The sequence below is a fragment of the Tympanuchus pallidicinctus genome, unplaced genomic scaffold, assembly GCF_026119805.1.
Source record: "Tympanuchus pallidicinctus isolate F22 unplaced genomic scaffold, pur_lepc_1.0 scaffold27, whole genome shotgun sequence".
Lineage (NCBI taxonomy): Eukaryota > Metazoa > Chordata > Aves > Galliformes > Phasianidae > Tympanuchus > Tympanuchus pallidicinctus.
The window spans coordinates 1,484,838-1,504,578 of record NW_026294744.1 but is presented as its reverse complement, the minus strand read 5'-3'; the positions used below and the strand labels follow the sequence as shown (position 1 = coordinate 1,504,578).

General features: G+C 39.5%; 1 protein-coding gene across 4 annotated transcripts in view; it reads left to right on the top strand.

Annotated features, from left to right (window-relative positions):
* The first annotated feature begins 1,830 nt into the window (after positions 1 to 1,830).
* FAR2 (fatty acyl-CoA reductase 2) overlaps positions 1,831 to 19,741 on the top strand; it is a 135,799-nt gene continuing 117,888 nt past the window's right edge. The window contains exon 1 of one of the 4 annotated variants that reach the window (XM_052690541.1): positions 1,831 to 1,949. The gene's annotated coding sequence lies outside the window, so the exon portion shown is untranslated. Of the gene's footprint in view, positions 1,950 to 2,288; positions 2,437 to 19,741 lie in introns of those variants that run through there. The other 3 variants (XM_052690539.1, XM_052690540.1, XM_052690538.1) reach the window with 3 other exon arrangements.

Genomic DNA, 19,741 nt, shown 5'->3' with positions numbered 1-19,741 from the left:
TTTTAAGCATTTGTGATGTACTACTTCAACCAGTTAAAAAGCATCTTCTCAGCCAGGCCTTTGGTCTTCCCCTACCAGTGACAGTGAGCTGTTTTGCAACCTTCCATTTTTTGATTCAAAGGGCAGTGGCTCAGGTTGGCAATGCATAATGATTCTTGACTGTTTCTTCATCTTGTTAATCACATTATCCCCTCAGCTTTTCATGGAAGCTATCATGAACTACATCTGACATGACGCTGGCTCAATGTTGCAACTGGTTTTAGTTGGTAAATCTTAATCAAGCTTGCTCACTTTTTCCAAACTTCACAAAGAAATTTCAATAGATTTGTAATTTGAACGTAATTTGTCTTCCTCTTGGAAGAATTTTTGCAAGAACTGATGCTAATCAAGCTCTCTGTTCAGTATGCTGGAAGATAGCGTGAGCAATATTTCTAATTCTGTGCTTCCCAGAAGCATTGTTTCTGGTTATTTTTCAAACTGCAAGATGACTGTTACTGGAAAAAGCTACTCTTGATCCCCATTTTGTGTTAAGCTGGAAGTTTAAGTATGGATTTTTCAGTTAGACAGAGGTTTCTGCAGCCCACTGAGATAGATATTTACATTAAATGAGATGTAGGCAACCAAAACCCTGTTTACCCATAATTATTTGAAATGTCATCAGTCACTTTCAGCAAATATAACTTCCTTGGTTAAGAACTACTTTCAGTGGTTTCTTTCCTTGTAAGTTTCCTCCCACTATACTTCCAATGAATGAATTTAAAACATCTTTGCTTCAACTTGTGGATTCTTTGTAAAGAAATTTTTAAATGAAAGCTAGAACTTCAACTGTCCTGTTAAGTGTTCTAACCCACCATGAGACTGCTGTTTTCACAAATAGCAAGATGGTATCTTCCATTTATGTAGGTGATGAAGTCAGTGTGCCCTATAACCTATATCTTTGCATGAGATGAATAAGCTGAACTATCTAATGCCACACAAATATCCTTACTCTAGCTCTGTAAATAATAGAGAGCTGTTGACATACAACTTGGGTAACTGGAACTTTTTATGATTCAGGTTGGCCTGAAGAGCCCTATACTTAAATTACAGCTCAACATTATAGTAAGAGTAGCAAAATGCATATTGCATAGATGCTAGGCAGAATGAGGTGAAAACCCTTTAGAGACTCCAGCTAGTTTTAAAGCTTAACTAGTAACACCCAGGCACGCAAACACATGCTCAGGAAGCTTTCTGACAAATGGCAGTCACCTGCAGCCTTTAAACATCTCAAGAATGGCATTAGAGACAAAAGAACTGCAGCTGTGAGTGCAGCATGTAATCCCTCTCCCTCTGGAGGTCTGCTTAGTGCTGGTACTCATTTAGTCAGTAGTGATTACCTTACCTAATGTTTCTGGGGCTTTTTTTTTCAGTGCTAATAAATTGATGATGGTTAATAGACAAACACACTCTTGTTAAATTAATTAACGTTTGTACACGCTGCGTGATGATCCATATAAAAGCATCACTTCTTGCTTATTCACAAATCGGGTTGAAAAGATCTTTCTGATACATATCTTTAGTAGCTGGAATGAGAAAACCAGCATTTGTGGTTGAGCAGATAGGTTGTACATCTCTTCATTTTTTCTTCTTAATAGCTGCAACGCAAGTCGAATGACAAACCATGACATTCTTCCTCATCATTTTAAATGCAGAGCCAAATAGATGGACTTTAAGCAGACGAGGGAACACCGTTCTTTGTACTTCAGAGGCCGGTGTAGGAACATTTGGACTTACCCCTCCCCCGTGATTTTCTCTAGCCTTTAGGACCCCATCCCAGCACCGCGCCACTGCCGGGTGGGAGGAGGACAAGAGTAGAAGACAGGAAGGGGCTCGGGGAGGCGCTGAGGAGCTGCTGCTCACCTCGTGCGCCACGGGCAGCGCGGAGCTGGCAGCGGAGCCCCGCCATCCCGGTAAGGAGAGGAGCTGCGGGGAGAGCCTTTGCTTGTACTGTCTACTGATGCCTCGTGGCATTGCAGGCGGGTTGCAGTCGCGGAGAGGAGAGGAGGCGACGCTGTGGGCTGTGGAGGCTAGAGACGGGGTGGCCTGAATGTGGGGCCTGGGATGTCTCCTCGCCCACCCCCAGTAGATTCCCACTGTGGAGGAGCGGAGCCCCGGCGGCCTGAGCCCTCCACCCCAGCTCCGAGAGGCGGTGAAGGAAAAGACGGCTCAGAGTCTGCTCCTCCCTCCCTCGGCCGGATATATAGTATAAAACCCAGAAGGGGAGGAGAGATTTATAATTTTTTATAATTTTTTTTTTTTTTTTTTTTTTTTTTTTTTTTTTTTCCTCCCCTCCTTTCTCCACCGCCTCCTTTTCTTTGCCGGGAGTTGCTTACGTGTTAGGGAAGGTGGGGGCAGCGGTTTGCAGACGGGAATTGGTTGGAGAAGCGGGAACCGAAGGTAACGAGCCGCCAGGGGCACGAGAAGGAAGCAGAAATGTTAAAAATAATAGTAATAAGGAAAAGAAATAGGGTGGGGAGAAGATGAGGAGGCCAGGCTGTGAAGGGCTGACGTGACTCGGGAACGGGAGTCGGCCGGGGGGAGCGGGGCCGGGCCAGCTGCAGCCCCCGCCGCTGCGGGAACCGGGCCGTTCTGGGCCGCGCTGGGCGGGAAGCGCGGGCCCCCGGGCAGCCCCTGGTGCTGTGTGGTGCCGCGGTGGAGCGGAGGCCCGAGCCTCTACGGAGCTCTCGCTTCTCGCTGGGGAAGTTGAAGCCGGGGCGCAGCCCTACGGATGAGGAGTGAGGCAAACGGTTCCTGCGCTGTTTCACAGCGAGGTTTGCTCTGCATAGGGCTGTTTTAGAATGCAGTGCTGTCGATAAATAAATATATAGAGAAACTCTAATGCAGTTTAATGGGAGGCTTGCCATTTTAGTTTTCCTGTTATTAGGCCCTACGTTTGAGGGGAAAAAAAAGAAAAGAAAAGAGTATAGTGTTAGACAGTGATAGACTTCTAACTGTATGAAGAGGTCTTGTTCTGAAACTTACTGCTGTTTTGTTTCTTGATTGGGAAATTACTGGATATCCCTGCTGCCCACCCGCATACCATGAAGATTTAACCCACATTTCATTGCAGGATCCTGTGAGGATCTCCCCAGGTTTCTAGATACTAGAGACATGTGACCTCATCTCCTACAGCTCTTTGCAGTAATGTTATTGCTCAGAACAATTTACTTTTTACATGTTTGCCTCGGTGCCTTTTAAGGCCATTACTAGAGAGACAAATAACTAATGACACAACATTACCTTGCAGTGAAACAGAAGTTGATTCACCCAGAAATATCTCAGCACAGATTCAGTCAAAAGAAATATTTTGGACCTTATTTTTAACATCATTGAAATTTATTAATAGGCTGGAGAAATCTACTCCCAAGTCCATATCTGCTGTAGTTCACTCAAATTTAAATCAGCATAAGAGTAAAATTGAAATATGCAGTAATCCCAAAGGTAGCCTATCAGAATCCCAATGCCCATGTTGCTCTGAAGAGCACAACTTCCTGCATGTGCATGCATTCTCTCCACTTGATAAGAAGCTTATGTCAGTTGAGAAAGATGCTACTGGAGTTTGTTTTCATTTGCATCTACTTTATCAAAACCATCATCATTTTTTCTGCTTATCTGTAATGTTCTTAAATAGGAAAAACTCATGTTTTGTTCATGACTGTGTAATATGCTCATCTTCACTTTAAAGTAATTACAGTTTTGAAAACTATAGATAGTTTTTTTAGTGGAGCTGTAGAATCCCTATTTTTACCTAAATCTCCAGTGCCTTAATCTTCCACTATAATTTTGTAGAAACAACAATTTAAAACTTTCCCTCTGTGTTTTGGGGTATTTGTCTCTATTCTCCATAAAACATGGAAAATTTGGAGGTGGATGGGATGGGGAGAGCTGCACTCGTTCAAAGGTATCTGAATTAAACATGAAGCAATAGCAGATATAAGCCAGCCTTTCTTTATATTTAGAGGATGTTTAAGGATACATCACATCTGATACTGTAACAAAGCTACAAGTTCCTAATTTCTGCCAATTTGGGTTCCAGTTCTAATCCCTATTAAGGTTTGTTTAGATGAGTCATAGGGAAAAGCATTTTTTAAGAGTGCTTAACAGCTTGAAAATAGTGTAACAGCCTGAGTAAGGAAAACCTGTAGAGAGTTATTGGGGGGAGGGGGGGGGGAGAAGGGGAAAGGAAAAGAAGAGAGGAAAAACAGCTAGAGAGAGACTGACGGAAAGGTAGTAAGTAGGGAATTACTTGCTAACAAGCATAAAATTAGCAGCTTTATAAACTTCCAATGGTTTCTCTGAAGTCAGTTCAGATTTGGCAGACACGGCTTATCAGAGCTGGCTGGGTGGAGGATATTGTTCCGATGTAGGACTGCTGGCATGGAGAACATTGGTGATGAGGGAGTGGGAGGTTTGTATTAATAAATATGGATTATGTGACCAAAGGCATTTGATTGGCATGGTACAGCGGAGGAACATGAATGAGTAGTTGATATCTTCAGTAAACTCTGACGCTTCTATCTTCAGTTCCTAAAACAGAGTGTAATTCCAACAGGTCAGTCTGCGATGTTACGCTGTAAGAAACTTTTGAAATTTTTCCTTTCCACCTGAAAAATTACTAATTCTTACCAGTTAAGATTATTTTTTCTAAAGGCAGACGATCCATCCCTTTGATACATTAAAATTACGTGAATGAGGGAATAATGAAAAAGGGGAAAAAATAATCAACAGCTTTTAAAATGGGGAAAGGGAAGAGAAACTAAATTTTATTGTTGGTATCACAGATATGAGTAGTTTGTAGAAGACAAAGGGTAATGCTGCAGAGATGAGGAAGCCACTGAGTGCTTTTCTTACCTGGGGAATATTGCTAATAGTGTTGCTTTGCTGTGTTAATAGGGAAATGTTGGGGATAATGTTAGCATTGTTCTGTAACTGCATTATTATCCCATTTTTACTATTTAAAACTACAAATTTTTTTATCCCCAAAGCTTTTGGGACCAAAAAATAGTCTTGAGAAATGCCAGTTTGATCATCCAATGAAACTAATGCTATCTAAGCTGTTAGTAGTAGGCAGTTCAAAGAATCGGGTACCTATAAACATACTTAGAAGTAAGCGCTGATCAAAGCATGCTGACTTCCCTGGTACAACAAGCTGTTCTATAAAGGTAGTTCTTGCCTTGGGCGTATGTTCTTCATCTGTACAAAAGTGAAGCTAGTGTTGAAGGTCAGCAAGATATGCCTCTCAGTAAGGCAAACAGTGTAATTCTGTGGTCATTTTAATTTACCACAAATGTAGGCTGCTGCTGGAGGGTCAACCTGCCCACATTGCCTCTGGCTGCAAGTTCCTCATCTTTCACTTGTGCTGGTGCTATCGTTTGTGGCCACACGCAAATCCATTCTTGTTGCTGTTGGCTGGATGCATTCTGGCACTGATTCACTGTCTGACTGAAAGTCAATGGAGATGTGCTGTTGGAAAGCGCAGGCCAGTCCTCTCAGTGTTCCTCATAAGAGGAATCCCAGACTAGAGATGATTGTACTATAGTGTGATGAACTTGCCCGGTCCCATTTAACGATTCTGTATGCTTTCCTGATTGGGTTTTGCTTGCATCTGGCCTATTAAGAGGATGAAGAGAGAATTTGTTAACCATTGTCCACTTGTGTAGCTACACCCTGTGAGGGCCTGGTGAAGCTAGTAAAAGAGGAAACTCAAAGGACAAAAGGTTTTTGTAAATAGCTGTGCCCTTGAAGGCAGTAGGGCCTCACCGTAGCATGCTAAAAACATTGCCTTCCTGTGCTCCAGATGCAGATCTCTGAATGTAGGTTTTGAGTCAGTTCTGCTGCTGTTGCTTGCAAACCCACTTATCCTATATTTAAATTGCAGACTTCTTTAGCTGCAGTATGTCTTTGCTGTTCTGTACTTTGCTGTACTGGGATAATGAGGCTCAGACTTATGAATTGTTGCTATGATGATTATTTCTTGGCACAGGATGATCAAGGCCACAGAACCAGTCATGGGGCAGTGTTGCCTGGATTTGTTGTTTCCTCAGAACTTTTGGTCTTCTGTGAGTCAGTTGAGATGGATTATTGTGCAGTACTGCCATGGGTAACCATGCATTGTAGCATCAAAGCCCTCCCTGATAACCCACCTACAGCTGGCAAAAGTTCATTTTCATTTGTTATCACAACAAAGCCTGTAACTCATGTTTTTAATACCTTCCAAGATAGACAGGCTTTAAAAAAAATAATAATAATTTAGAAAATCTGATCTAAATATTGCTTTCAAGCTTTCTTTAGAAAATGTAGTTGTCTTTGAATGATATACTTAGACTACAGTGTCAAAGTTACAGTTAATTAGGCGTTTACATAGTGAAATAGTAGTAGAATCTTCTGTATGTAGGCATATAATTAATTTTGTATTGCTAATTACTGGAGGCTGGAAATCCCCTTACCCTCAAATTCTTGGTTATGTTACTTTTTGTTAAAGAATGAGGCATATTAAAGGTTTAGCAAAAATACCTGTAGTTTGTCTGTGATTGTGTCGAGTTCTAAGCTTTTATTAGCTGTCTTTTGTAAGAGTTGCTTGTAGATGTGTTTTGCTGTGTGCGTACCTGTGTTTAGGCAGTTGCAAGTGACTGGAAACCATGCAGGATACTGGGTTTTCTCCATTCTTACAGAAAAAGATGTGTTGTGCTTATTTATGAATAAGCTCTTGTGTTTAGCTCAATTGTTTTCTGCTGAGCTGCACTGAAAACTCCTTTTTTGTTTTGTTTTGCTTTTCTGAAAATAGCTGCAAAGCCTGTTGCTTGAAGGAAAGAGATTTCCTGATTTTATTTCTGGTCCTGTAAAGAATGTAGATTTATTTTGCAGTATCTTATTTAGGAGGGCTTTTTCTTATGCAAGGGGCGTTCTATATGGATACATTGTAGTGTCAGTACTGTCTATAATATTCCTTCAGAAGTTGCCTTGATATTGTGAGCAAAATCATGAAAGTGTAAAGTGATTGGAGTGTTGTTACTTTTTAAAAAACAAACAAAAAAGCAACCTCAAACCTTAGGTGGTCAGTAAGGGAAAAGTTCTCAACAAATAATACAGTTATACTGTTTAATAAAACAGAAAATGAAAGTAAGGGTTATATTGAGATTATATCAAACTAGTTCCGTGCAAAGATGTGATGTAGACAATGTTTCACATCTCTTTTGAGCTTCTGGCTGCAAGAAGGACACTGAAGCCCTGGAGCATGCCCAGAGAGGGGGCAACAAAGCTGGTGAAGGGGCTGGAGCACAAGTCTTATGAGGAGCTGTTAAGGGAATTGGTGTTTAGTCTGGTGAAGACAAGGCTCAGTGGAGACTTAATTGCTCTCTACAACTACCTGAAAAGAGATTGTAGCAAGGTGGGGATTGGCCTCTTTTCCCAGCTAACTAGCAATAGGACAAGAAGTTATGTATTTAAGTTGCACCAGGGAAGATTCAGGTTGATTAGGAGAAATTTCTTCACAAAAAGGGTGGTGAGGTACAGGTTGCCCAATGAGGCAATGGGGTCACCATCCATAGAGGTGTTTGAGAAATGTGTAGATGTGGCACGGAGTGACACCATTAGTGGGCATAATGGTGGGTTGATGGTCGGCCTGGATGATCTTAGTGGTATTCTGCAACCTTTATGATTCTGTGATGGTTAACTAGCTTTCATCAGTGGCTTAAAACAGGCAGGGCTTCTGTAGTGAGGCCGAAGAGGTCTGGAGGTGGGATGAAGAAAATGAACAAGTATGCTCTGCTGATCCTGTCCTGGCTCTGTGGCAGCCGGTGAGGTCAGCAGTTGCTGATTTTCTTTAGTGAGACAGGGAGAGAAGAGATGGGGAATCACTTTTCTGCCAGCATCAAGCTGAGTCAGTAGAAGAGCAGAGCCGGGGACTGCTGCAAATCTTTTCAAAACCATCTGCTTTTACCACCTGTCATTGCTTATTCACCAACGTATAGTCTTATTTGGAATTAGCATTAAAAATCTTTAAGTATAAAACCAAATACGTTTCTTCTGAAGCTCCTTCATGATATGTCTGTATTTCTCATAGGGAGCTAGAGAAGTGTTTGTTCTCTGTAGGGGGAGAGAACTTGCATTTCCAACATAAAGTGCTTTCTGATGTTGTTCATACTGTGAACAGGACTGATTTTGGTTATCAGCTGATCTGAAATGGATTATATGATTCAATTCTGTTTAAAAATAACTTAGAGGACAATTTTTGAGGGTGAAGCTTTGTTACACAAGCAGTCCTTAGCAAAAATTCTACTGCATGCAGTGACATCAGCTACTTCATTGCTTCTGGCTTTATGCTGTGGGAGCATCACAGGCTAGGGACTGCTTCTAGATTTCCTTTGGTTACTGACTTGAATGTCAGTGCCCTGAAGTCTCTGAGTTCTTTGTTGGACTGAAACAATTTTTGGAGAAGCTGTGTTTGCAGGTCATTACCAGGGCACTCAGACTTTCACATAGCCACATTTCTAAATGGAATGTGACAGAATTATACCTTTAGACATCCTTTACTTCACATATATGCAGCCTCACTGCTTTACTTCTGATGCTGCAGAATTTGCTTGTTTTTTTGACAAGATCTCTGTTTATGCAAACCCAGGGATCTGATAGTCCCATAGTCTAATGTTGCACTCGCTAAATCCATTTCTGTGGACTACAGCTGGTCTTTTCAGGATATAGCTCTTTGCCCCATGATCTTTTCCCAGTAATGTACGTACACTATTGCTTTGTTGTTTTCCTGCGGAGTCCTTCAGTTTGCCATTTGCAGGGGGAAATGAGATGCCAGATCAAGATGTTATAGATGTTGAATGACTCTGTCTTCTACTGGTGACCTCTTTCAAGTGCCCATTGCTTTTATCTCTATTAGATACTCCAGAACAAACTGAATGTATTTATACCCAACTGGTGTGGCACAAAGTGCCAGTGAAACTCTCTGCCTTTTAAATGAAATTGTCTTGGCAACACTTACAAAGAGGGCTTGGAGTACACAGATATCAGGCTGTTTGTGCCATGCTCTGTTGTACACATCAACTCAGTCATTAAATCTTGTGCATAAATACAGTAGCAAACCTGTGAATTTGTTGAAAAACTTTCAGAGTTCTGCAGGTAACTAGTGCTTTTAACCATAAAACCATGTTTAGTTGTATTTCTGAATTGTCTTCATTCTTACGATTCTGTTCAGTGGCTACTGCCTTTCCCACATATTCTCAAAGCAGCCATTGGTTTGTTACATATGCCTCAATTCAAAGTTTTAGGGAATGCTGAAAATCCTAAGTAATATATTGATTTGATGGGAGGTGTTGGATCTTGATGTCTGTTTTGGCTAATATTTTTTTCATTTCCCATATTTCCTAACCAATGTGTTTTCTCTCAGGCATTTTGTTTTGTTCTTTTGCCTCATTCTACTATCTAGCTCACAGAAAAGATGGGGAGTCTGTGTTCTTAAAGACTGATTTTGTCTGAGGTGTGTGGCTTCACCTTCACTTTGGCCTATCGCTGATCATTGCTATGTGATGTCTGGTAACAGTTATCTATGTATGAAGGAACTGTGAATAGAATTTAGCCCATGTTCACCATGTTCTGAAGCTGTTTTGTATTCATACTAAAACCAATGCTTCTCAGGCATGTGACTCAAATCCCGTGCACTGCTGCTTGCTAGTTAGTTGATAGGCAGAGAAATGCTTTCTCTTCTGGGGTCCTACTGTTTCCCATACATAAGACATTGAGTGTTTGGTCCAGTTTTTCTAGTGAATTTTTGTACTGGACCATATACAAAGTGAGATTCAAGCAATCCTGTTTTTTTTGTTTTTTTTTTTACAGAGGGTAAAGCTGAATAGTCTTTCACTGGAAAGCCTAAAGCTTTGTCAAGCTCAGGGGTTTTCAAGAACTGATTAGACGCTGCTTACTGCTGATGAACTTTTTTTGGCATGCAGGTCAGGGATCAGATAAAACTGCACGCTTCCAAGATGATGAAATAACATCCTGTATTTAAGTATGAAATCTCTGGACTCTAATCAGCAATGATACTGGTAAACCAAGCACACGTGCAAAAGTAAACTCTGGTTTGGCAGCAAGGCAGTAACTATATAAATCTGCTTTAGCTGCTCATACTGCAGCAGTGCAAATATGTGGGGAGGTCATAGTTGTCTAGTTCCTCTCAGAAGGCCTTTGCCTGTTATTGTTATATTACTGTAGTTCTTTCAAATAGTATATAGCTGTATATTTAATTCTGAACACCTTTCTGTCATCCTTTCTGCAAGACTAGATTTCCCTCAGACCTGATTGTCTAGTTAATAGTGAGGGAGGATGGATTTCTTTGTGACTGTTTCTGCTTTACTCTTGAAGTTGAATACAGTTTTGAACTCTCGTTATTAAAGGCTGTAGGCTAGCATATATATAACTCTCCATAGTTCACCTTAAGATATGAATAGTCATGTTGAAGAGTAAAAGGGTAATATTCATTGCCAGAGTTTTCATCATTGACTGAGTCCTTGAAAGTGAGGAAGTTATTACCTTCTGATGCAAAATGATTTTATTTAACAAAAAACAAGGAGTGTAGTTCTCACTAACATTTAATTCTCATTGCAATGTGGCAGATGAAAAGCTGGTCGTGAGCCTGCTGTGTGAACTTGCAGCCTAGAAGGCCAGTATTGTCCTGGACTGCATCAAAAGAGGAGTGGTCAGCAGGGCAAGGATGTTCCTCCTCTGCTCTGCCTTTCTGAGGCTCCATGTCCAGTACTGCCTCTGTGCCTGGGGCCCCAGCATAACAATGATGTGGAGCTATTGGAGCAGGTTCAGAGGAGGGCCACAAAGAAGACCAAGGGGCTGGAGCACCTCTGTGTAGAAAGGTTAAGGAAGTTGATCTGGTTTAGCTTAGAGGGAGAAGACTTTGGGGAGACCTCATTGTGGCCTGTCAGTACTTGAAGAGAGCTTACACATGGGGTGGTAGCCAGCATCTTACACTCTCAAAGTGTGACAAGAGGGAATGGCTTTAAACTGAAACAGGGACAATTTAGGTTAGATGTTAGGAAAATATCTTTACTCAGAGAGTGACGAGGCACCTGAACAGATTGTTGAGAGAATTTGTGGATGCTCCATTCCTGGAGGCGTTCAAGGCCAGGCTGGATGGGGCTCTGGGCAGCCTCATCTAGTGGTTGGCGACCCTGCCTGTGGCAGGGAAGCTGGCACTAGACAATCCTTAAGTTGTTCTCCTATTCAAACCATTCTGTGATTCTATGCAGCTCTTATTCTGAAAAATGAAGTGAAGTAATCAGGTGCTCTTCATATTACACAAAATGACAAATTTCACTAGTGTCTCATAAGTAGCTGTTGTGTTTTCTATAAGGTATGATGCAAAAATCTTACCAAACGAGAACATTTCATTTTCACTAACAGAGATATTATATGCCTTTGATAATTGCTTTCAAGTCAGAAGGTTCAGGAAGATTTAAGGCCAGGAAAGTATGTTAAGTATAAATCTGTGATGAAAAGATCATACTTTATTGCCTCATCTTTAAAGAAGCCATTTTTTCCATACTTTCTTCTTTCAAATTTTTCACTAGGAGAGGGAGCTCTGCAGTCAAGCTCATTACTTTGTCCAGTTTGAATACTTACCATGTCTTATTTAAAAAGCAATTTCTGAACAAATGTGACTGAAAAATAAAGTGTCGTCTTTATCTTCCAATACATGAGGTTGTAAACCAGCATCTGTAGGAGACAGTACCTTGAGTTGAATGTTTCTTCATTGTTTACATCAGCCATCTAATGTATTACAAAAAATACTTGATGTATTTTTAGCCGGGGCATGTATGTTCTTTTCTTTGTGTAATTTTCATGTTTATCCTAATATATCTCACAGTTCTGTTGGATTCATAAGAACAAAGTATGCTGGGTCACAAACAAAGTGGTCTGTATCATCTTGAGAAGGTTTTCTGCCAGAATGTAGTAGTTAATATGTTTGTCTATTTCATTTGTACTTTCTTTGTATGCCCATATGCATATTTCTTGTCTAGTGCTGCAATAGTAATACTCAAAAGCGGAGCAAAGGATGCGAGTAATAATCTCTGGAAACCAGGTAGACGTGGTAGATTTCAAGTCACAGATACAGAGGTCTGCTATATCCTCAGTGAAGAGAAAGATGGTGCTTTGCATCTGTTTTCTATTTCACTGTGACCAATAACTACGTACTTTAACACAGTATAAATGTGTTGTATTAAAACATAGTGTAAGGACTAGCACCTTATACTGTGTAAAGGGCTTGGCGTCTCTTGTTCTAACTTAGTACTGATTATTGGTAACAGAACAGATGGAATTTGTTTTTAGACATCTGGAAGGCAATATCATAGTGAATATCCAGGTCCTCTAATATCTTGACTCAGAAGCAACTAGTGATGTGCCTTCAACCGATTGAAGTCCCTCATAAATTAGGTTTGAAAGGATACGTAGCAGTTGTGTAGTGAACATTCAGGAAGCTTTCCTTACAGGTTTATTAGGACAATGAAGGGGACTCTTAGTGAATTTCCTTCCTTCCCTTAGAGAAGCTACATCTTTGCAGAATCTAAATGTAGCCTAGTAATTTTATTCCTGGTAGGCAAGTATGAGCTCATATGTTAAAATGGTGCGCTACTGTGTTTCTTCATTTGAAGATACTGTTAAGGGTATGATCAAAAGTTTTCTTCTTGCTTGTGAGTATTTCTAGACTCTCTGTTCTCCCTTAACATGCATTATTGCTCTAGTGAACTAGAGAGAGATTTTGCTTCTTTTTTTTCCAGTATCACTGGCTGCTTGTGAAAGATACTTATTGCTAGATGATTGCCCATTAAGACTGAGGTAAGAGTGCTTTGATGTTGTAAGAGGATGAGGTGAGGATAAATATCATTTTCTCAGAGTCCAACTGGTATGGAACTGAATGTGCCAGGAAGAGATGACCTTTCTTGCAGTGTGGCATGGTGAGTGAGAGGTGCAGTACATTTCTATTCCAAATGTGATTTTTGTACAGAAACAAAGATTATCTAAAGAAACATAATCTAGAAGTGTTGTACAGCAAGTGGAGGATACTTTATCCTTGAGAAATACTTAGAAAAGCTGATTGTATTCAAATTCATCAGGATGGATAGGATTTATCTTAGGATGCTGAGACATGAGTGATGGAATTGCAGTGCAGCTTTTCTTATGAAACAAGATGCCAGGGAGATCTCCGAAGGTTAGAAAAAAGCTATAATTTCATTCATTGTTAAAAAGAGTAAGAAGGTGAAGCTGAGGATCTACAGGGCAGTCAGCCTTATCACCACCTCTAGAAATATTGTGAATCACATCTGCCTGTAACTTTTTTTCAAATGTGAAGGATGGGATTGTCATTGGGAACAGTCAAGTCAGATGTGCCAAGAACAAATCATGCTTGAGCAATCTGAGTGCCTTTTGCACTGACCATGCAGATGAGGGGGCATCAGTGGATATAGCATTCCCTGACTTCAGTGGGATGTATTCACTAAGGAAGGTTTGGAATATTAATTGAAAGTATACATTTGTCGGATAGACTGAAAATTGCCTGGATATTTGGATTCAAAAGGTAACCATCAGTTGCTCTCTTGTTTCGTTGTTGTCACCAACAAGTGGCCTGTGAGGGATCAGTCAGTACTTTGTATCTGACAATTATCTAGATAGTAAGATAGAATGTCCATTATAAAAATTTGTAGATTGTGTTATGAAGGCAGGAGAGAGTTTAATAAATCAAGTGGTAGAAATTCACCTGGTCTTTGAGATGCCTGACCTCTGTAACAACAATTCCATGAAATTCAGCAAGAATAAACTTTGTGCCTGTGTAAAACAGCTATAAATTTTTCAGCAGGAAGTGAAGACTTCTACCTTCCTGGATAACATGTTAGTGGAATTTCTCCTTGGAAACTTCCAAGGCTCACCAGTCCAAATTGTGGATGACCCAATCTAGCACTGGTGACAGACCATTTTCAAGCAGAATGCTGAGGTGATCATCTCCAGAGGGCCCTTCAGCAAACTTTTCTGTGATTCTCAGAAGTCTGTTTGAGTCAGTCTGCCCAGGATAGCAGGGCTTTTAGTAATGTGGAGGAAGAATTTTGTGTAGTTGTGACATTTGTATGTGTGCAGTAGTGGGCATGGAATGATGAACAGTAGAAGCCCCTCTAGTAGAAAGATTTTTCTCCCTATCATCAGCTTGAATTCTGTCTCTGCTCAAGAATTCCTTAATTCCATGTGTTATTATGTGGTTTTATGTCAAGTAGTGTTTTTCAGATTCCTGCACTTTTGGCTCAAGTGGGAAAAACAATGTTTACATGATCATAGGAATCTAAGTAGTTTTTATTTCACTTGAGTGAAGGTTATTTATTAAGAATTATATCTACTTATCCATTCCTTCTCTTTTCCAAAGTGCATCAGGAGGTAAAATCGGATGTCAGGATCACGATAGATCTATTTTCATAGATCAGTGTTTATGATGATGGGTTTGTTTTCAGTTATGTTGATTCCTATTAATTCTGCAGCACTGACTGACAAATGCTGCAATATTTAATTGCAGGTGGTAAGGGATGAAGGAAAAAATAGACAACTTAAAGCCAGGATAATTGAGAGTATGGTTTTATCAGTAATCCAAGATAGGAGTGGAGACAGACAGAATTGGGTCAGACTTTGCACAAGTGAGTGGCAGTGTCATGGAGTGCACCCTGAATGCCATCCCTCCCATGGGACTGCTTGGAAAAGGTTTTGCATTCATTTGTTGGTCATCCTTTGAGTTTCCAGATTAACATCAATGCCAATTGCGTCAGGGCCATGTAAATGTGACTGTGTTACTTCTGATATCTGTCCCAAACCTGTTTTATTTCTTTCACTTGATGCCTGAACAAAGAGATCCTGCAGCCCGGAGATATCTGAGAGTCAGATCACATTAGAGGATTCAAATCTCACTTACGTTGTCATAACTGTGTAGAGAAAAGGATTGTAAAAGTAATTTTTAAAAAATTGTACTGAATTCAGGGGATAGTTTAGAAAAGCCTGGATTTGAACTTTTGGCTTTAGCTGACGCTAGCAGATTTGGGAAACAATGCTCAAGTAACTAAAACAAACAAAACCTTACTTAATGTATGGTTATGGTCTTTTATTTCCTTGTTCTGTGTTTTTTCATGAAGTAGTTTTCCAAGCTACACCTATGTGATTAAAGTAGGCATTGCTTTGATTTAGTGCACTCTATTCTGGTAGAATGCTGTGCATTTAAAAAGAGATAATATATCAAATTAATGCTCTGGGCAGACGTGGATTTTCTTTCTGTGGTTGGTATTGCTATCACAAAACTTCCCTCCAAATCACAGCTAATTAGAAAAGTTGCCATTCAAGCTATATGTGGTAAATCTTATCTGTGTTTATCACAGAACAGAACAACCTAGTTTCAAATGAAATGCTTGTATTAATTCCTGCACAAACTTTGATCATTTATTGTTACTGTTTATTTACTTCAAAGAATAGTTTTCTTTTTAGAGAATTTCTATCATGAATTGGTAGTTGTTGTTCCTACATGTGAACAAGGTTTTTCCACTATCAGGATTTAGTATGCTTGTTACAGCTTATCTTAAGCATCATGCTTTGCTGTAGGAGTTTTACAGGAAGGAATCTTGATGTGCCTCTGCCAGATAAATTTTTGCAAGAGTATAATTATGATCTAGTCTAGATCTCCAAGGACACAAATTTGGGGAAAAAAAGTAATTCTGTATGGGAAATCATAAAAGTATATTTTGTGTCTGTGTGTGTATGTGTTTTCATGTTTTCAATTCAGAAATAGAAGTAGTAACTAGAGAGTAAATGCTTTGGGTACAATGGTGTCTTGGTCATGCTAGTCCAGGGCTATATCTGGTGTTTTTCAGCAAGTCAGAGCTCTGAGCAGCTCCGTCTGAGCCTCAGCAAGTCTCAGCCTGCATTTGGCTGTGTTTACTGGCTGATTTGTGCTGTCCCTCTGCTGTTTAGGTTGTTCGGCATTATTGTCTCCTGTATGCCTGTTGTCTACCACATTGCATAAGCTACATGAGAGTTACCTCTACCAAAGAATCTGGTTGTTAGATTACAGGCATAAACTTCCATACTCCTAGCAATGGTATTATATAAACTTGCTTCTGTTTCTAGCTAGTACACATTGCAAGAGACTTTATAAAATTAAATTATAAAGAGACAACAGCGAAGGTAAGAGTGCAATAGTGTAAAATCCCAATTTGATCCAGAAGTTGAAGCATTATTGTTATGAAAGCGAATGCAGAAACCTGTTTAGGGCTTTGTGGTTCTCTTGTGAATTCCTTGGATTTGATCTGCTGTTTTGGTATACCTCAAAGTAGTCCGGCTTGTAAACCACACCAGGGTTTGTGGAAACCGGTGATTAACACATAGCTTCCACATGAATGGTAACATTATCTGTATTTATTGTTCCTGTTTGTCTTGTAATATGTTGCCTGCTGATTTGTATTATTTAAATTCTCACTTTGTGCTTAGACTTTGGACTGGTTTTTATTTGAAACATGAAAGGTTTGCAAGATGAAATATGAATACAGTTTCCTGAAGGACCTTTGTCTATGCAAAGATAAGAGAAACAGGGCTCTGGGGATGCTTGTACTGAAGTGGCTTAACTGAAGCTAGTGTGATCCCATTCCTCTTTTATTTTTTTTTTATTTTTTTTTTTTTGAAGAGTTACGCAGAACACAATCACACAAGCCTCAGACTGTAACTTACTTGCTCCTCTCCTGAAACTGCCAGAGCAGAATTGCCCCAGTGGTAGTTCTCTTTCTATACTTGGCATTCTGGGTTATGAGGAAGAAGGAGACTGCTTTTATGTCATAAAAACTTGTAAAGAAGTAAAATCACTTGTGTCTCTGGAGAGAAGACCATGTGCATCGTGTGGGTAGCGCTTTACAATCTGAGAGCATCACTTTGCACAGATGTTTTTTTCAAACCTGAACGTATTTGAAACAAGGCTGATTGGTGTGCGAGTAGCAGCAGTGCTGTGTGGACATTTGAAGACATCAGGAACACACCAGTGCTTGTAAATCCTGTATTCAAGCTGGATGCAAACTAGTTATCACAGGGGTTGGCATGGACTTAGTACCTACAGCATGCTAGTAGTCAACTCCCTATTTGGAACACTGATCCCAATGAAAACTTTATAAAAATACCACCATGAGATTAGAAACTACGACACAAACTTTGCAGGCAAAAAATATTATGCAAAACCATATATAAAAGTGGACCCTATCCACTTAGCAACTGGGCATTTCTGCAACCTTCTATGAGGAAATGGAATCATTGCATACTGCTACTGTAACAACCTGCGGAACTGCAACCGGGCAGAGTTTGAAGGCAAAACTTTCTTTCCATTTCCTTATGAGTCTATAGCCTTATTAAAACTGGTAACTGTAAAGGCAGCTGGCTTATATAGTGACCCTGAATAATTTAAACAGCTCAGAAAAGGGTGTGTACCCTCCTGCTCATTAGTTAAATGGATAGATTTTCAGTGCTTCAAATCAGCCAGTATGTAAGAGCTCCTGTATTCTGCCTCGTAGAAGGGAAATGCACTACATTGCTGGATGGGATTTTATTAAGTGACTCAAGTAATTGCTTTCATTAACGTACTGATGACACCTGTAGCTGTACAGAGTTTTATACAGTTATTGAAAATACTTCATTTTCTAGCTAAAAGAAGTGTATCAAATTCTGCATAAATACAACCAGGCAGTAAACAGTCTCTTTTTAAGTTCCTTGCTGTAAGATTCTTTTATTTAATGAAGCACAGAAACTGAGCAGATGAGTTGGGAACACACAACCTTTGAACCCTTCCTCGCTTTGACTTACAGACATTCATACAGACATACAGATTTGGCTTCAAGGGTGATTCTCCTTAAATCCTGCTCTCCTCAAGTGTAAATGTTTTCATCAGGTGCATCTCTTTGTGAAACATAAATCACTTCTACAAAAAAGAATAATTGAATAATTAAAAATAGGACAAACGAGCAAATCTGTTTGATTTCATTATCTATACTCTTCTCACTGTGGTGATCAAGGCTGTAAAAACGGAAATTCACATGGTATCACAAAGTCCAGGAAATAGTTACTGAGGGGAAAAAAAAAAAGAAGAGCTGCTGCAGGAGTTGTCCTGGTGTTGCTAAGGATAGCAATATTACAATAAAGTGTAACAAATACATAGCTATAGCTGAAAACAATGTATGTCGTCTAGGTTGGTATCTACTGACAGCTGTAGCACAACTTTCTATGAGTGTAAGCTCTCGATTCATTTTGTTTATATGCAAAGCAAATTTCTAGTTTTTATTTAGGATGAAGTCTCTGAAATCTTGTAATAATTTCTGCAATAAATGTATTGTTAGGCTGTGAGTACAAAATCTGTCAGAAAATGCAACTCCTCATCCTTGGTTTACTGCTTGGTGCAAAATACTGACCTGGTGAGATCATCACTTGGGACAGCTGAACTTTTCTCTGTATAGTTTTCATTTTGATTGTTCAGATTTGTTTTATTTAGGAAAACTTGTTGTTTCCTTTGAGCACAGTGTAAGTTATTATTTGTCTTGTTCATATAAGCTTAAGGCTAATACTGTAAATCACACTTTTTTTTTTTTTTTTTTTTTTTTCCCTCCATTTAAATTTTATTTTATTTGGTGATATGCAGTCAAATACTCTTTTGCATCTTAGACCTGGATATCTAATACTAGGTAGTGGAAGAAAGGGGATGTTTCCATCTGGTTCACACATGAGCATCAATTTTATTTCATCAGTCTTTCTTAACCCTTTGTTATCCTAAGTTTACCCTTCGAGCTTGTCTTTTGAACCTTTCCAAAGATGGAAAGGGAAATTTAAGAAATTTTACTCGGTTTTGTGACAATTAATTGTCTGTAGACTTCAGATTTAGAAATTATAGGTCTGAATACCTTTTAGTGGATTTGGTTCAGGTAGTTAACATTTCAAAGCAAATGAACTTGATTTCGTCTCAGGTGTGAAGGGCCAGGTATTTAACTTTATTTTCTAATAAATAGCAGTTAACAGCTGCTAATTATATCTTAATATAAGGTACATTTAGAGTGCCTTGAAATTATACGTCAACACAGTAAGCCATGACTTTGATGCAGCAGCTGACACTCCGTGAGTTCCTCTCATTACTACTCCAGTCAGAGATCCATTTTTGACAGGCCAGAGGCTTTATCCTTACATGAATTTTTCTTACTGTCCTTTTTATGTGTGAGTTTTAGATCTATGAGTACTGAGCTTAGATTTTCAAGGTACGATTGGAAATAGCCTAACATTTGTGTCCTAAGGCCTTCTTCACCAGACTTGCTGCTGTAACTTCCTGCTGCTTAATCTTCCCCTTACTTCTGTTATATTTTTCCAGTGGAGCCAGTTATCTTGATGAAGATTTTTGGTGGGTTTTTTTTTGCTTTTTTGGATTTTTTTTTCTAATAATTGGCAGGCTGTTATGTGGCGTATAGTGAGTTGCATGCTTGGATTAAACTACATTGCTTGATTTGTCAATCTGGCTGTTGCAATGTTTAGAAGATGTCTCAAAAACTATTTCATATATATATATACGTATATATATATATATACTTAATTTCTTTAATCATTGTCAAAACATGCCTAAGTAAAACCACAAAATAATTGTTAAAAAAACCAT